We start from the raw sequence: 18148 nt of genomic DNA, 5'->3' as shown, positions 1-18148 counted from the left end.
ATGTATATTATTTTCTAAGAGTATGTGTTTTGCTATTATTATAAAAGTAATATTGGGGCGCCTGGGTGGCTCCATTGGTTGAGTGTCTGACTTCAGCTCAGGTCGTGATCTCGTGGTTTGTGGGTTTGAGCCCACACTGGGCTCTGTGCTGACAGCTCAGAGCCTGGAGTCTGCTCTGAATTCTGTGCCTCTCTCTCTTTCTGCCCCTCCTCTGTTCACACCTGTCCCTCCTCTCTCTCTCTCTCAAAATAAAATAAACATTAAAAACAATTAAAAAAAAAGGTAATATTGGCTCCTCTTAGAATTTTGGGGGGTTAGAAATTTTGGAGGGTGCCTGGGTGACTCAGTCGGTTGAGCGTCCAACTTCTCCAACTTCAGGTCGTGATCTCACAGTTCGTGAGTTTCAGCCCCACATCGGGCCTCTGCACTGACAGCTTGGAGCCTGGAGCCTGCCTTGGATTCTGTGCCTCCCTCTCTCTGCCTTTCCCCCGCTCGTGCTGTCTCTATTTCTCATAAATAAATAAACTTAAAAAATTTTAAAAAAAAAAGAAATTTTGGAAAAACACTCAACGGTGTAAAAAAGTAGGAAAATGTCTATAATTCTGTGCACTCAGAGCTGTTGATGTTCATACTTCGGCATGGTTACTTATACCTGCCAATGTCTTCTTATTTTTTCAGTTCTTTACACATTTCTTTTACAAAAATAAATTATCTGGCCCCTTTCGCTGAAATTATTGTTCAATGTCTTCCCTTGCTACCTCTTTTCCATAATAGACAACTTTTTTTTTTTTAATTTTTTTTTTCAACGTTTATTTATTTTTTTTTGGGACAGAGAGAGACAGAGCATGAACGGGGGAGGGGCAGAGAGAGAGGGAGACACAGAATCGGAAACAGACTCCAGGCTCCGAGCCATCAGCCCAGAGCCCGACCGGGGCTCGAACTCACGGACCGCGAGATGTGACCTGGCTGAAGTCGGACCGCTTAACCGACTGTGCCACCCAGGCGCCCCATAATAGACAACTTTTTAGCATCATTTATTAGATAATCCTTTCGTAAGAAAAAAATACAGCTTTTCATGACACTACATGCACACACATGGAACAGAAACCACAGGTTTGATCAGACCAGACGGCTCTAAACTTCCCTTCCAATTCACATGTCTGTACATTGTTAATCAGGCCCTAATTTAGAGATTAAGAATGAAAAATCATTAGATGAAGGGATTTGTCCAAGATTCCACAGCAAGTCGAGGGGATAATTAGAAACTGAGACTGAGATCACCTCATCTTTCAGGACCGTGCTTTCAGCGTCCTGTCAGTCTCTAAGAAGGAGATGTGCCACGCGGTATTTTCCCAAAATAACTCATTTTCTTTTTCGAGCGTCTAGTGGGGCTTGTGCGTAGACATAGTGAAGCCTCGATCTGGATCCTGAGGGTTTTCTCTCATCTCTGTGATGCGGGAAACATAAAAAGAACAGGAGCGATAGGCAGTGAAGGGAATTGGGAAAATGTTCAAGGGTAAGGCATTAATAGTAGCAGAATAGAAGTGGCTTAACACCAAAGTATTTCTAGATGATGTTTTTAAAATTGCACGGAATCTAGCAAAACTTAAAGGCAACCGACAGAATGGGAAAAGATATTTGCAAATGGCATATCAGATAAAGGGTTGGTATCCAAAATCTGTAGAGAATTTATCAAACTCAACCCCCAAAAACAAATAATCCGTGTGAAGAAATGGGCAAAAGACGTGAATAGACACTTCTCCGAAGAAGACATCCAGATGGCCCAACCGACACATGAAAAGCTGCTCAACCTCACTCATCACCAGGAAAATACAAGTCAAACCACAGTGAGATACCACCTGACAGCTGGCAGAATGGCTGACATGAACAACTCAGGCAACAACAGATGTTGGCGAGGATGAGGAGAGAGAAGATCTCTCTTGCACTGTTGGTGGGAATGCAAGCTGGTGCAGCCCCCTCTGGAAAACAGTAGGAGGGTCCTCAAAAACTAAAACTAGAACTACCCTACGACCCAGCAATTGCACTACTAGGCATTATCCATTGGGATACGGGTGTGCTGTTTGAAGGGACACATGCATCCCCCATGTTATAGCAGCACTATCGGCAATAGCCAAAGTATGGAAAGAGCCCAAATGTCCATCGATGGATGAATGGATAAAGAAGATTGGTATATATATATATATATATATATATATATACAATGGAGCATTACTCGGCAATCAAAAAGAATGAAATCTTGCCATTTGCAACTACGTGGATGGAACTGGAGGGTATATGCTAAGTGAAATTAGTCAGAGAAAGACAAAATTCCTATGACTTCACTCATATGAGGACTTTAAGAGACAAAACAGTATGAACATAAGGGAAGGGAAACAAAATAATATAAAACCAGGGAGGGGGACAAAACAGAAGAGACTCAGAGAACAAACTGAGAGTTGCTGGAGGGGGTGTGGGAGGGGGGATGGGCTAAATGGGGAAGGGCATCAAGGAACCTACTCCTAAAATCATTGTTGCACTAGATGCTAACTAATTGGATGTAAATTTTAAAAAATAAAAAATAAAATTAAAAAACATTGCGTGGAATCTCAGAAGGGTCCTGTGCCTTTAATAATGTTTTATCACAAAGGATACTTTGTCACTAGGTCAAATGTACCCAATTCTACGTAATCTCTTAAAGAATTGTGAAACATATTCATGGACATATATAATGCTAATAAAAGACATTGACCAAATTAACAGAATAGTGAAACAGCAATAACTTTAATCAGACACCATTGCCTTTTTGGGGGAATTATTTTTATAATCTTAATTCACTTGAACTTGCAGTTAATGAGCACATTGTTATGGTCAGCTAGTGAGCACATTTAAACTTATTTAGGATATATCTTTATCTTCAGAATGCTGAATATCTTAACTTGGATTTGGTCCCATATTCTAATTTGCTTTAGATTCATTCGTAAATGTAACAATAAATTCTAAAGAGGAACATATTTGCAAGACTAAACTATAATTTTTCATAGTCTCCATTTATTGTTATTGTAGAGACCAGATCTAAAATTACCGCCTTATCATCTGAGTTTGCTCGCTTTAGTGCTCAGTTCAGCCTTCTGGTTATTATATTTAAATGAGTATTATGTTTTATGTTCAAATATGTATAAATCTCTTGAATCTAATTCTTATAAATGTGAATTACTGGGGCGCCTGGGTGGCTCAGATGCTTAAGCATCCAACTCTTGATTCTGGCTCAGGTCATGATCTCGTGGTTCGTGGGTTCGAGCCCCGCATCGGTTCCATCAGCACAGAGCCTGCTTGGGATTCTGTCTCCCTCTCTCTCTGCCCCTCCCCTACTCATGCTCTGTCTCTCTCTCTCAAATAAACATTAAAAAAAAAATACTGTCTCTCTCTTTCTCTCTCTCTCCCTCTGCCCTCCCGCCCCCCCCCAATAAAGTGTGAATGACCTCAAGAACTGTTGAAGCTGTTCAGTGACATGCCATTTCTCCTGTGCTTTCTGCTTGCAAAGTTAATAGGAGAATTTTAACCCCGAGATGGGTTACCAGATTCTGCTCTCAGGTGCGTTGTAGATTTGCTCTCGTCCTTCTTGCCAGGAACAGTGAGTCAGGGCACTCGGAGACTGTCCTGAGCGGACAGCAGTCATTGGGTAAAGGGCACCCAATGAAAGGAGGGATGTTCTCGTGCAGGTGGGCTTTTTCTCGCAGCTTCCGGAGCCCCACGGGGGCAGGGCCGAGAGGGGCCCCGAGAACCAGGCGGACCCAGGCCTGGGTGCAGGGAGGAGTCCCTCCCTGCAGGACGCTGCCCTGCGCCCTTCCCGGCCCTGCCCTGCGGGCTCTCCTCCACCGGCTGGGGGACCGGGCCTCACGGGAGCCACACCGGCAGGTCGCAAGGAGCCTTCTTCGTCTTGCAGCTTTCCTCCTCCCTAGCAAACGTGCCTGGAAAAGGGGTGTCATGCCATCGCCGGCCACCCACCTCACTTCTGGTCAGAGGGGCTGCCCCAGGCGTCTGCCAGGCGCTGGCCTGCCACCGTTCTCGCTAACGTGGGCGAGCCTTCCTGCTTAGCGCCCTGTCCGTCCTATGTCACTGCCCCCTTCACAAGCACCCCTTGCCCCAGGCCTCCCCACATCGTCTGCAGTTGACAGGGACGGTTTCCCAGCCTAGAACAGCCTGGCCTCTCTTCCGGCTGCATTAAGTAGGATTCAGAGCTAAGACCAGCTCAGATGTTCACCTTGTCCCGAAGGCGGCCTTTGCTGTCCCTGAGTGGTCCTGTGGCCCCTCCTGTGCATGTATCATCACAGATATGGTAGTTTTCTTTTCTTTTCTTACTTTTATTTATTTTGAGAGAGACAGAGAGAACAGGTGTGAGTGGCAAAGGGGCAGAGAGAGGGAGAGAGAGAGAATCCCAAGCAGGCTCTGCACCCTGAACTCACAAACCCTGGGATCATGACCTGAGCCAAAACCCAGAGTCAGACACTCAACTGACTGAGCCATGCAGGCACTCCTCTTTTTCTTTTTTTTATAAATGTTTATTCATTTTTGAGAGAGAGAAAGACTGGGGCAGGGGCAGAGAAGGGGAGACAGAGGATCCCAAGCGGGCTAGGATCTGTTAGCACAGAGCCTGATGTGAGGCTAGAACTTAGGAACAGTGAGATCGTGACCTGAGCTGAATGTATGCTTAACCGACTGAGCCACCCAGGTGCCCCTATGGTAATTTTCTGTTGATGAATCAGTGTCCCCCAGAAAGAGGGGTTTGATTCCTGAAGGAAGACACCATAAGTTATATCAGCACCTTCAAAACCTTCATAATGTTTGATGCGTTTTAGTGACTATCTGCGTTGAATCACCTCCTCCCAGAAGATGTTGGAATTCTAAGACCCAGAACTTCAGATGTGTGTGACCTTACTTGGACATGAGGTCTTGGCAGAAGGTGAGATCATATCAGAGTAGGTGGGTCCTCACCCACGGCAGCTGGTGTCCCTCTGAATGGGGAACGTGGACACAGAGGCACCCACGGGGAAGACCGTGGAAGGTGGAGTTCTGCCACCAGCCCGGGAACCTCCAACAGCCGGGAGGGCGGCCCAGATCTCCCAGCTCCTTCAGAGGGAGCATGGCCCTGCCGATGCCCGGATCCCAGGCTCACAGTTTCCAGAACCAGAAGGCAGTAAGTTTCTGCTGGTGAAGACACCTCGACAGTGGTGCTTCGCTACAGCAGCTGTAGGGAGCAGACACAGTGAGGTCTCCCCATATGTCTGCTGGCTGACCCAGGGACAAGTGAACGGGCAGGTAACCTTAACCTCAGTAATGAGCTCCACCCCCAATGCCAGGTACACTCAAGGGCCAGGGGAAAGCTGGCTTAGCATTGGGCTATGTCGGGGGATGCAAATCTAGACCACTCTGGCTTTGCATAAATATTGGGCGTGACCTTTGGCATGTGAATTCAGACCCCTCATTTTTAGTTGAGAAAATGATCTTTGAACCAGGTCATCTAGATTTCTTATTGTCCACTCTAACAGGAATTGATCTTGGACTTTTCCGAAATGCAAGCACTCTCCTAAGTGATTGCATATTTAAGATCTATTTCGAGGTAATTATTTGCTTCACTGTATTTTCCATTTCATGTCCTCTCGGTTCATTGAAAATATTCAAATTTTCCCCTCTCTCCGGACAACGCTTCGCTACACATTTTCCTGTACTTTCAATACGTACCGAACTCACGTTCTTGGCAGAAATGACAAAATGTGCTAAAATTCTCTTGAGGCAGTAAAGTGAAACGGCCTCTATTGATTTTTCCAATCTCAAGGACTTTGCCCACAAATAAAATTGGTTTATGCTCTTGTAAAATGGCTGAACGTTTATTAACCTAATTGTTTCAGGAACCTACCTATTAGCTTATTCTTTCTTAGAGCGTCACCCTTTACATTTGTAGTAAGCCTATCGGGCTATTTCCTTTGTTCATGTGTAAGATTTAGGGTGTGATTTTTCCATCCCCCTGCCTGGTCTAAATTGTACATTTTCAGGCTGCCTTAGCATGTGCAGAACCGTGGCTTTGAGAGCTAAGGTGATTCTCACTGGCCCACGATCCACAAGATTTCAAAGAACCTCAAGTGTTTGAGGAGAGCATTCCATCACTGAGGCAGAAGCTGATACGGGTGATCTTTCGGTCCCCGCTGTGTGTCCTGCTGGGAAGGGACAGGGATCTTGGTGTGGTGGAAACTGTGTTAGTGCCTTGACTTCCTCCGGCTTCCTTCTTTCTCTTCCTTTCAAGATGGGAGGTAGTCAGAGCTCGGAATAACTATTGAGAGAATCAAGTCCCCTGAGCTCCTTGCACTGGAGACCCCAGTGACCACAGCAGTCCCCTTCTGAGGGAATCCCACACCTTCCACGGTGGGCAGATTACCAGACACCAGCCCTCAATGGGACGGACGCCTGAGTCCTAGGATGATTGCCCAATGGAAGGCATATTGTAGGCCTGCTTGGGCATCTGGGACACCTGGGGAGACCGAGGCTCCGAACGATCCCACCGAGGAGTGTGGAGGTTGGGGAAGTTACTTGCTCAGTCCCATCCTTCCCTGGTTCAAGGTTGCTCCTGAGTGTGGCTCACCAGGCCGGCGCCCCTGCAAGAGCCAGCAGGCGTCCGTGGCCAAAGAAAGACCTCCGGAGAGAAGCACCGGGACTCGGGAGTCAAGCGTGGAGACTGCCCACCAGGCTGCGTGACATCCAGGGTGGGGGGAGGGACTGTGGGTGGCAGGGACCGTCAGGCTGCGACAGTGAAGAGAGAACACCCATCAGAAGCAGGACAGAGACGACATGGCGTGTCTGTGCGGACAAGCTGAGCTGAGCTGTGCCACTTGGCCCCTGGGGGCTGAGACTCACTCCGTGTCCCCCCCAGGGATACCAGCCTTGCGCGTCCCAGCTCCGGCCTGTGGCATCCCCGTAAGACCTCTCCTGCCAGCGTGATTAGACTTCTCCTCCTCACAGAGCTCTAACCAGAGCGTTTTTGTGATGTCATGCACTCACGCATTTATTCCACACGCTCGATCCGGTACTGAGTTTCTGCCGGCCAGGGCTGGGGAGAAGGACGAATACAACCGTCTGGAGTCGCTTACACTGTGCGGAGCTGTTTAAACTGAAACCGGTTATCATTCCCGAAAAAGGGGACTGGGAGATGTTAATACACAGAGAAACGTTTTCATACGTGTTTGGAATCCAGATTTGTATATTCACCGCCTTGGAAAGGGGCGCATCTGGAGAAAAATGTATCTATTGCTGGAGAGCAGACGCGGCAATGCAACTTGATTTTATCTCCTCGGGGCAGCTCAGCTTGGCCTTGTCACCTGCCTGCCGTGGGCTGGGGGCCGGGCGCAGCCTCCCTCCTGGCGTGTGCAGGTGCTTGGGGCCTCTTCTGCATCCTGGCGGGTCTGCCCTGAAGCCATCCAAAGCTTGGTGCTTTTCTCTACCCCCCCCCCACCCCCACCATGCACCTGGAAATCCTTAAATTTCAGGGAGAAAGGTGAGTTTCCTCGTGTAGATATAATTATCCCTCTAAAGAAACCTTGTTTCGAAGTCCCACCGGATGCATGCATACTGCAGTTGAAGCGAATTTCCGTTTTTTTTCTTAATGTTTCTTTATTTATTTTGTGAGAGAGAGCGAGAGTGAGTCAGGGACGGGCAGAGAGAGAGGGAGAGAGAGAATCCCAAGCAGGTTCCATGCTGTCAGTGCAGCTCGAAGGAACTGCGAGATCATGACCTGAGCGAAAATCCAGGACGCGCAGCCGACTCCGCCCCCCAGGGGCCCTGTGAATTTCTGTTTGTAACAGTCTCTCTGGATATTGACACCAGAGAGCGGTTAGCAATTCTGACACTCTTGCTAACTTTGGAGGCTCTCTCATTTCTGTACATTGCACAGAAAGGATGAGCCTAGAATATGAAGCAAGGTGGCCACACCCCTGTGGGGGGGCCGAGGGCAGGCCACCCCAAACGGCACTTTGGCACGGATTGTTTTAAATAGAAGTGACTTAGGTCACAGCTGCTCCAAGGACAGAGCCTCTTCTGTCCCCCTGAGTAGGAAAACAGGGAACAAACCACTCATGAAAAATACCTTCCTTTTACTAAGAAGTCAAAAGACATCCCTATCATCAAAGGTCAAGACTTTCCAGTTGAGAAAGCCGTAGAAACAACCCTTGTTGCCGGTTTTCTAATCTCTTGCCTCGGCCCAAATTCTGTCTAGGATTCCCTACTAGTTAAAGCTCCCAAACACCTGTTTTCCTTATCCTGTCAATTCCTCACAAATGGCTTGTCTCTTTGTCTAAAATGTATAAAAAGTGTTCTCCTGGTCATTTTCTTTTTTAAAAAAATGTTTATTTCTTTTGAGAGAGAGAGAGAGAGAGAGAGAGCATGGGCAGGGGAGAGGCAGAGAGAATCCCAAGCAGGCTCCATGCTGTCAGAGGCTCAACGTGGGGCCCGAACTTCCAAACCGTGGGATCGTGACCTGAGCTGAAATCGAGAGTCAGACATTTAACCGACTGAGCCACCTAGGCTCCCCTCTCCTGGTCATTTTCGTTATTGGGCCTCTGTGCGCAGGTTAGTAGAATTTTGGGTTTTTTTTTTTTTTTTTTCCCTGTTAATCTGTCTCCTGGAAATGTGCTTCTTACTCCAGCTGGAAGAACTTCAAAGGTAGAGGAGGAGATTTTCCTCCCCTACCCGTGGCTAATAAGGATGCAGTCACACAAGTCACGTGTTGCGGCTTCTGGGTAGATCTCACCTCAGTGGCCGAGCCTCGGTGGCTACGATCTGGAGGTGCCCATCACTGACGGCCGCCCGGCACCTGCTGATGTTTCCAGCCTGCCCATTCATAGAAGATTTTTCTCTTATTGACTTACTGCACCTTCCTAAGCCTGCCTCGTATTAGAAAACATGAATACTTTGCAATCCATAGAAATACGTTAATTAGACTTGGACTGAACTTACAGTCGCCATATATGAGCGGCGTCCTGGAGTATTGACATGCAGATCGTCTGCATCTAGAGTCAGAGACTGAACATCTGAGTCGGCAAAGTATTTTAGAGACGTGGCGAAAAGCGTTTATTTCTAGCTGTCTCTGCCCCCACCCCCTTAGCTCATCTGCTGTGACAAGAACTCACCGAGAGAGTGATGATAGGGATTGAGTGTCAAGTTCCCTGTTACAAATAGCTCTGCTTCCTTTACCCGAAGTGCAGATCTGGAGTCACAGGACTCTCACCCGCCAAAGCCACCTGGGCACCGTGTCACGCTCAGCCACGGTCATGTTTTGCCTGGTTTATGGTGATTGCCTCCTACTGGCCCCCCTGCTTCGCTCCTTGGTCTCCCCCACTTCTGTGCCAGCTCAACAGCCAGAGGGGTCCTTCTAAGACCCAAGGCAAGGACTCCTGTTCACAGGGACGTGTCTCTCTGGCACCCCGGTCCCCCAGGGTGGATTCCAAGGTCCCCAGCCTGGTGCCATCAGGCTCCCACGGGTGCCTCCCACCCATTGTTTTGTGACCCTTCCGACTGTTACCATCCTGGGTCATCCCACCTGGGCTACGCCCCCCTCTGCCTGGCATCCCTCAGGCCCCTCTGTAGACTGAGCCTTTGCTCAACAGTGCCCTGGTAGAGCCTTCCACGACTGCCTCATTCAAAATTACAACTGTCCCCTCTCTGCTAAATTCTTCTCCACCACATATAGGCAATGTAATATCCTAATCAATTTCCTTATTTGTTTTGTTTTTTATGGCCTGTTGCGGTTAGCTTGAATGTCAGCTCCGAGAGTCGCAGGGTGGAGGTTGGTTTTGTCCACTCCACCCACCCAGCCTAAAACAGTGATGGGCACGGCGAATTTGTGAACACTGACCTCGATGCTTTCTTTGCACATTCATTCATTCGGTCCTCCTTCCGCCATTCGAGCAGGTACCGTTCTGATCCTCATCGTGTAGCAAGAAGGTTGAAGCGGGCCCTGCAGAGCCTAATGATGAACCGAGAGAAGCGAGTCATGGAGTTTGTAAGCAGGGAAGGGGCCCCGGCTGCAGAGTGCATGTTCTGTTGTTGTTGTTGTTTTTAATCTTTTTTTTTTTTTTTAATGTTTATTTCTTGAGAAAGAGAGAGCAAGCAGGGAAGGAGCAGACAGAGAGAGAGAGAGAGAGAGGGAGAGGGAGACAGAGGATCTGATGTGGGCTCTGAGCTGTCAGCCCAGAGCCTGATGCGGGACTCAAACTCACAAACCGTGAGATCATGACCTGAGCGGAAATCGGACACTTAACCGGCTGAACCACTCAGGGTCCCCAGAGTGCATGTATTTGAACCTCTGACTGCCACTCAAGATGCAATGGATCCCCACGTAGAGCCCCACTGTCGAGCTCATGCTCCTAATGCTGGGATTTCAGCTTCAGAGCTGGCCTGGCCTGGCCTCCCTTTACTGCTCCGGGTATGTTTCAGTCTCTCCATTGGTGCACATGAACCAGTGGTAGGTTTGCCCCAGATACACAGGTAGTTAGAGATACTTAAAATAAAACACTTGCATGTTCCCTCTTACACATTTCTTAGCATCCTTCTTCGACACATCTAAGCCGTCACCACCAAGCTCCAAGTCCTGGTTTTATAGCCTGTCCCCGTTCCTTACTTGTAGGACTTCGTTGTAAGCCTCCTTTACCTGCTTTGCCATCAGCTTTCGGTTACATCCGATTCTATCCCCAAATCCCAGTGTTCTCCTTTCCCAGTTATCCCCAGGAAGAGAGGCTACAATCCCATATGTCCTAGAGTTGAAATTCTTGCCACGTTTGGGAAGGTATCCGTAAATCCATTTATGCACGTTAGGGTTTTGTCTAAGTGCAAATATTTGGTTGTAGATGGATGTTGAGTGTAATAGTTGAAGCCTAAATATGCATAAAGTATGAGCACGGTTGATAATAGTTAAAAAACGTCAACTAGACAAAGTCATCACACTTTAATAGATTTATAAATATGGATTATTTAATTGGATCTGGTGATTGGGCTTCCCCCCCAAATTCCATGCTTGTCTCTGTCCCGTTCTTCTGTTTTCATCCTGCAATGTGACCCGCTCCCTCTACTCACCCTTCCTCGTGCTTCTCTCCCCACCCCAGGATATTTGTCACCTTCCGACATACTGTGTCATTTACTTACCTCTCTTTTAGTCTCTTTCTGCCAAAGTGTAAGCTCCTTGAAGGCCTTGAAGGTATTTTTGTTTTGTTTTGTTTGTTCACTGATGTATCTCAAATGCCTTGGGAAGTACCTGGCATGTAGTAGGCATTTAGTAATGTTTGATGAATGAATGAATGAGTTGTCAAAAGGTGCATGATCTTTCTTTGCAATAGCATTGTATTTAAAGTCCTCTTCTAACCCTGTGCAAATCAAATTTTTAACAAGGATTCTCAGACTTACCAATGATTATTTCTCTAACATGCGGTCTCCAGATTGTGCCAAATGAAGGAATTTTAACTAAGATTTTCTGAGGGGGCACGTTATTTTCCTTTCCCCTCTAGTATAACTTAATTCTAACCCCCTTATGCAAAAGACTGTCATTGGATAAAATACATTGAAACGTCGGACTCGAGTCTCCTGCTAAAGCTGTTGATGTGAGCAAAAGTTTTGATGAATTAAAAAACATTGTATACTCTTTTCAAATTAAAAATAAACTTCTGGCAGAACTTAGATTACTTGAGTCTGGAAATGCAAATGAACACAAATAGGACATGCTTAGATAGTTATGACAGGTTGAATAAGGAAGGGAAACTATGAGATGAAATACAGCGCAGCTCACATAAGACCAGAAGTATTTCAGTTGTTTGCAATTATTCAATTAACTGGATTACGTCTCCAGAGACCCTGTTTCCGAATGACGTCACGTTCACAGGTACCAGGGGTTAAGACTGACAGACATCTTTTTTTCCGGGGGAGGGACACAATTCAGCCCACACCAGGGGATTTCCAGGGGGAAGCTGCTGTCACTTGTTTCTTCGGCTGGCTAGCTTAGTGGCGGGGCCTGGGGAGGGGACGTTTCTCTGTGGTCCCTGGTTAGCCTCAGCCCTCAGCAGGTGCTGCGTATCTGGCTGGTGGGTTTTATCCTCCGTGACTCTGGGAGACCTTGTATGGAGTAGATTTTCTTTTCCTCCAGCAGCGATGGAAGGTCCCACTGTAGTGGTTTCGGACCCTGGTCCGGGAGTTTCCTTCATTTTTCCCAAGCAGAGAGCTTTCTCTGTTTTACTCTGTCCCCAGGGGCAGTGAGGACATCGAATGTGCACTGGGAATGACTGGGTTCACACCTCTTACTAGTGGCTTTAAGCTTTATTTTCACAGAAGAGGAGAGTCCAGAAGCCGCCTTGTGCCTTGTCTGCTGTGAACCACCCCTCCTCCTGGCCGCACCAGACCCCAGGCTTTCTCTGTCCTGTCTTTCCGTGAGCGCCTGATAGAAGGATGTGAGGCAGCTTCTGTGTGTCTGGCTTCCAGAGGTTCTGCACACTCAGGCTTGCCCACAAATACCTTTCGGAATTTTTAACTAATCCCAAGGCGTCTAGAAATCTCGACAAGCCTTTTGAGTCATGTGAGAGTCTAAATTATCTAGCACTGCTTTGGAATTACATTTACTTACAGATTTCTAGATTTGTTGAAACTAGGTTGTACTTGTAGGGCGAAGACTCGGTCAACGTCAAGCCTCAGATCCCCTTCCCAAGTTGGTGTAACATCCCCTGGAACTTGAGGGGAGACCCATCCCATGGAAGCAGTCAGGCAAGGGGTCCCAGTTAATAGTTTGGACCAAACTCCTCCTGAAAATCGTACTGTTGAGGCCAGCTTGGAGTTTTGGGGCTTGTGCTTCTGTTATTTGATCACGTCGTCATCCCCGTCCCACCCTGCCCCGTGCTGCCTATCCCTGACCCCCAGTTTCATGGTTTTATTCTCATATTAAGTCACTTAAAATGGCTGAAAGTATTTTCTATTTTGCATTCAATTTACACATCATTTTTCACTCAAGACTTTCTATGGAGAAACGTCAGTTGAAAACGTACAGAAGCCTTTATAGTGAACGGGTGAAATATTCACCCAGATCTCACTTTCTCTAATCAATATGGCGCGTGATCCATTTGTGGTCATCCGCTGGAGGGTCCCCAATGAAGAGAACGGTTAATAGAAGTAAATATGTGAATGGAACAGAAGATGAGATTTTTGTTTTTTGTTTCTAATTTTATTTATTTTGAGAGAGACACAGAGACAGAGAGAGAGAGATTGCACATGCAGGAGAGGGGCAGAGAAGAGGCAGAGAGAGTATCCCAAGCAGGTTCCACACTGTCAGTGCAGAGCCTGACGTGGGGCTTGAACTCAGCAACTGTGAGATCATGACCTGAGCTAAACTCAAGAGTCAGATGCTTAACCAGCTGAGCCACCCAGATGCCCCAAGAAGAGAGGATTTTTAAAAAGTCTAATATCTATCGCCGTTACTGATAGGTTTGTGAGCTAGATGAAATATTTTACAGGTATTTTGTCCTAAGTAATTGCTTACCTTTGAAAAACAGTGTTATTTTATTTAAGTTGGCTTAAGTGGCATATATAAATGAAATACAGTACAGAGACATATGGGGGAGTAAGGATATTTATTGCTGTTTAATTTTGTCAGGTCAGGAGTTCAGCAGAAAGAACTATTAAACTTCAGCTGAAAGAAATATTAAATTTCACTCAGCATCTCATTTTGAAATTCATGTTTTTTTACATTATCAAGTTTATAATAATAACAATAATAATAATGAAATACTTTTATTTAAACTGAAGATCTTTTTATTCCAGAAAAACAGAAGTCCATCCTATAGGAATATCTACAGAATTATTCAAATATTTATTAATTCCCTTCTGTGTGCTACAGGCTGTGATGAATGAGGCTTAGCTCATAGCATCTATCGGTTTACCTTCTAATGTAAATGCCAAGGGTTCAAGCTGAATTATTCATTTCCTTCAGTGGATCCAAGGAAGAGTTCTTATGCCATTGTGTATTAACTCTGATAACATTAGTGTCTTTTTAAATAGCATTTAACCTGTTTAAGTGGAAACTTCAGTAGTCACTAGGGTTTTGTTTTGTTTTTTTCCCAACCAGTATGACTTTTGAATTTATTTGGATTGATTGAATTGACTGGTGGTTTGGCTTTGAGAACACACAAAAATCATTTTCAAGCTGATCCTTAGCTAAAAATGTTAGTCATGTAAACTTTCATGTAGAGGTTATTCTCTAGCCCTCTAAAACATCATTGCAGACCACTTTAAAATTTTTTTACCCTGTTCCCAATTGATCTATGGAATACTGGAACGGGTTCAAGGCAAAGTACTAAATTAAGCCCATTGAGCATTTCATTTGTGCCCTTTCTTTAAAGCCATTAGAATATCTGAAAATATTTGCTGTGAAGCCCCTGGTTAGGATATGTTTTGGGACAGCTTTATAGCTGTCACTAATAAGGAATGTAGGACATGTGTTCATTTTTAGGGAAAGACTTTTAGCCTAAAGATGGGAATTTACTCTAGAAGAATCATTTGGAACCTGTGTTCTAAGGTTTCCTCATTCCCTGGTGAAGCGGGGGTGCAAAAGACCCTGAAATGTGGCCAATGGCTTTCCATCATGATCAGCTTGCTAGCAGTCCAGATTTGGAGAAGGAGGGAATGTGTCTCAGTATGAGTCCAAGTGAAAATATCTAATAATCATGTTTCAAGGGAGGCTAGAGTTTCTTTTATTGTGGAGAGTATGATATCAGTTCTAGCTCTAGTCTAACAAAGGTAGCACAATCTAGAAGTACCCGTTCTGAGGTTGCAAGTGTTATCAGCTGTCTGCCTGGTGTTGTACCCTGTTCCTTTGGCTTGTGGGATTTTTTATTTACTTCATTTCCTGGCCAGGAGAGAGCCCTTTGAATGCTGTTTCTCGGTGTGGTCCACTGACCACCTATACCGGAAACTATTTTTGAGTTTGGGAAAATTCAGATACCCTGTTCTTAGTCCAAACCCACCAACTCAGAGTCTCCGAGCGGGAGGTCTAGGAGTCCTACATTTCCTCTGCTTCCTGAGTGGGAATATCTATGTCACGATTTGGGACTTCAGCTTCCACATTTTTAAATCCGAGGATTAGGCCTCATGTGACGCAGACACAAGTCAAGGAATGCTGACGGCCACCAGAAACGGAAAGAAACAAAGAACAGACTTTCTCCTAAAGCCGCTCTGGGGAATACAGCACTGCCAACACCCTGGGATCAGACTGTGGCTTCCAGAGCTGGGAGAGAGGAACTTCCTGCCATCCTAAAGTATCAAGTTTGTGGCGGTTTATTATGGCAGCCGCAGAGCGCTAATACACCATGGTGTTCACTGATGATCAAAAGAGAGCTTCCTGGGAATTCCTAGTTTATCAACTGATGGATTATCTGGGACTAGTTTTACCTTCTTACTACAAAAAGCTAGAAAACAATGAAATAATGAAACAACTGCTTTCAGATACTGGACAGCCAGTGGTCTAGTCCCGTGCTCCCTGAAAGAACAAATGGGGTGAGCCTTGGAGAAGGAGGGAGGTCACAGTGAATGAACTGACTGAGTGGAGGAGACAGAGACAGTAGGCGGAGGGACAGAAGTGCTGAAATTGATGGGACAGAGTACAGAAGGGTTGGGAGCCTTGCAGAGAACAAGCTCCAGAAACCCGCATAAGGGATTCTTTGAAGCTTCCCTACACGCTTATCTGTACACGTGTAGTGCGAAACTCCATGAAGCTATGAAATCAACAATAGCTGGGGGCTATAAGGTGAACAGTTCTGAGAGTTTGCCCAGAATAAGGCCAGGAGACATTCAAATTTCACTCAACCAGAGTAAGAGGCATTTGATGACGGAAGGGTCACTTCTTACTAGCAGGGCTAAATCATCCTTAGAGGAAAGACTACTTTAGAATTGGTCTTGCTTAAACAAAGTTCAAGAAGATTAGATTGATTACCACTCTCTGTGAAAAAAAAAATAATTCAATACTTCTTAAAGGGAGAAAAGACAATCCAAACACTTAACAATATAACATTCAAAATACCCAGCATCTTATAAAAAATTATCAACATGTAAAGGGACAGGAAATGTTCACCTCTGATCAGGAAGAAAATCAGTCACTATAAATAGATCCAGAAATTGCAAGGATCTTAAAACAGCTACTGTAAATATTACAAATATGCTCATGTAATTGAAGGAAAACAAGAATACAATGAGGAAAGAAACAAAACACACAAAAAACCCAAATGTCACTTCTTTTTCTTAAGTGCATATTTCTCTTTGAGAGAGAGAGAGAGAGAGAGATGGAGGAGGAGGGACAGAGAGAGAGAGAGGAGGGCGGAGGATACAAAGCAGGCTCTGTGCTGACAGCAGGGAGCCCAATGTGGGGCTCGAATTCATGAACCATGAGATCAAAGTCAGATGCTCAACTGACTGAGCCACTCAGGCACCCCCAAAATGTCACTTTTTTTAAGTTTATTTATTTATTTTGAGACAGACAGAGCATATGAGCAGGGGAGGGGCAGAGAGAGAGAGAAGGAAAGAGAGAATCCCAAGCAGGCTCCACACTACCAGCATAGAGCCCAATGTGGGGTGTGAACCCATGAACGGTGAGATCATGACCTGAGCTGAAGTCAAGAGCAGGATGCTTAACCGACTGAACCACCCAGGAGCCCTGCCCCAAATGTCACTTCTAAAGGTGAAAAATACCGTTTCACTGGATGGAACAGCAGCTTAGCAGACGAGAGAAAACACAAGTAAACTTGAAGACAGGAATAGAAAGATTCAAACCGAAGCACACAGAGAATAAAAAAAAAAGAGGTTGAAAGAACTTAATAGAACCTCACTGATGTGGGAAAATTCAAGTAGTCTAACTTACATGAATTGTTGGATCAGAAGAAATAGGAGAAGGGCAGTTATTGAAGAAATACTGGTCAATAGGTGTTCAAATTTGATGAAATGTACAAATACACATCGTTGAAGAAGCTAAAATATCCCAAGAAATATTTTTTGTTTACATTTATTTATTTTTGAGAGACAGAGACAGCCTGAGCAGGGGAGGAGCAGAGAGAAAGGGAGACACAGAATCAGAAGCAGGCTCCAGGCTCCGAGTTGTCAGCACAGAGCCCGAGGTGGGGCTTGAACCTGCAAACCGTGAGATCATGACCTGAGCTGAAGTCGGAAGCTTAACCGACTGAGCCACCCCAGGCACCCTGTCCTAAGAAGTATTTTTAAATGGGAACTTCATAATTAAACTGCTTAACCTAAGTAATGGAAAGAACATCTAATAAGCAGCTGGAGGGAAAAAAAGACATTATATAGCTCACCAGACATAAGAATTATTACAGACTTCTCAATGGAAACTATGCAACCCTGAAGACAGTGGAACATCTTACAAATGTTGAAGATCATGTGGGGTGGGAGACCCTTGTCAATCTGGCTTCATATTTTTCAAGGGAAGCCTTTTACATAAAAACAAAACCTGGGAATACTCACTGTCTGCTGGGCTGGACTACAAGGAATGCTGACAGGCATTCTTTCTGCCCAAGAAAATGACACTAGACAGAAACTTGGATTTATGCAAAAGAATGAGGAACACTAGAATTGGTGACTGTGGTGTAAATAGAAAACACTTTGCTTTTTTACATTTTTTCATCTATTTCAAAGATAACTGATTGTTGAAAGCACAATGACACTGCATTGTGGAGGGTATAGCATATGCAGAAGTTCAAAAACACAAAGCACAAAGAATAGAGAGGAAGCAAAAGGACATTGCCTTAAGTTTTTGCAGGTGTGTGAAGACATATGACATGAGTTGAAGGTGGGTGGTGATTACATATAGATGCATATTACAAAATCTAGAGCAACTCTAAAACAAAGGCAAAAATAAGAACAAAGACATGGAAAAGGGTAAAATTGGGACAAAGGTCAAGTGGGACAATTATAACAAAAATGTCAGGGTTGTAAATGTAAACCTGACTACATGGATGCATTGCAATAAATGTGAATGGCACAAAAATTCCAAATAAAAGGCACATTGAGTAGACACGAGACTCAACCGAATGCTATGTACTAGCAACCCTCTTTAAATACTTACATGTGG

Source organism: Lynx canadensis, chromosome B2 (genome assembly GCF_007474595.2).
Source record: "Lynx canadensis isolate LIC74 chromosome B2, mLynCan4.pri.v2, whole genome shotgun sequence".
NCBI lineage: Eukaryota > Metazoa > Chordata > Mammalia > Carnivora > Felidae > Lynx > Lynx canadensis.
The sequence above is the reverse complement of the archived record's forward strand: the minus strand, read 5'-3'. Positions refer to the sequence as shown.